This window comes from Ipomoea nil, unplaced genomic scaffold (genome assembly GCF_001879475.1).
Source record: "Ipomoea nil cultivar Tokyo-kokei standard unplaced genomic scaffold, Asagao_1.1 scaffold0222, whole genome shotgun sequence".
Lineage (NCBI taxonomy): Eukaryota > Viridiplantae > Streptophyta > Magnoliopsida > Solanales > Convolvulaceae > Ipomoea > Ipomoea nil.
This window is the reverse complement of record NW_017616650.1, coordinates 35,001-36,162: the sequence shown is the minus strand read 5'-3', so window position 1 is coordinate 36,162 and position 1,162 is coordinate 35,001.

Here is a 1,162-nt window from a genome sequence, read left to right as displayed (position 1 = left end):
CTTTCTATGTCCTTTATGCTAAAATTTCAACAAAATAGTCATACTACAATAATACTATCAAAAGAATAAGTTCTAGAAAAAAGACTAGAAATAAACTCTCATCTATAAATCCAAGACTGAAATAAAATTAACTCATATTATTAAATACATACGTAAAAGTTTCCATAAATATTGTGGTTTAGTTTTTTAAAGAAAAAGTTTGGCTTATTGCACATGCATATCATGTGTTACCATCAATAATTAAGTTGCCAATACAAAAGATTGGCCTTAGTCAATAGCAACGTGTACGTACGCCGAATATTAAGCAGCATGTGAGAACCATTACTTGGGTGTAACATAGAGATGTAAGATTGGATGGTAACACACACATTATGTTTTTTAGCTTAGGCTAAATTAATCATAAGCTCTCAAGACACCCTCACTAGATTTTTAGTGAGATTCAAACCTTCACTTACTGTTGGAGTAAGGCTTTTAGAATGTGGTTTAAACCAACTGAACTAGTCCCACCGAGCATACTAAAATAGAGAGTTTATATTAAGTAAATTTTATTTATGTGTTTGTATTAAGAACATATCAAACTCGTGATCATTTAAGTATGAAAGTGATGTTTAATCTTTTTAGCCATTAATTTCGGATATATAATTGTTGATGAAGAAATTAAAGAATGATTAAACTATTAATGATTGGTTTTGACTTGAGTCTTAGTACGTGGATCTAGCTTTTACATTAATATCGCACTTGGAAAATGACGCAGCGTACATGCTGGCGTTGCATGGAAGTTAGTGTTTGGAGAAAAAAATTATGTTGGGATCATGTGATACTTAAGATCAATCGAAATAATTTACTGTACGTTTAGCAGACTTCAAATGATGCTTAAAAAGTAATTAATTAGTTGTTTTATTGGATACACCAACCAGATCTTTCTTAGACAACCTTAGTGTTAAAATAATGTTTTTTTTTTTTTTTTTGTTTTTCATTTTTGAGATTCCCAATTAATTCTACTTGTTATTATTGATGGTCAACCCTTGGCTTAATGTCCTCGTACGTATTGCTTAAGACATTTGCGTTTATTAACTGGAGGAACGAAAAATTATAGAAAAAACATATAAAATATGTTTATTTGTGCAACATAAAAGTTTGATGGATTCCGCCTTTGAAATTC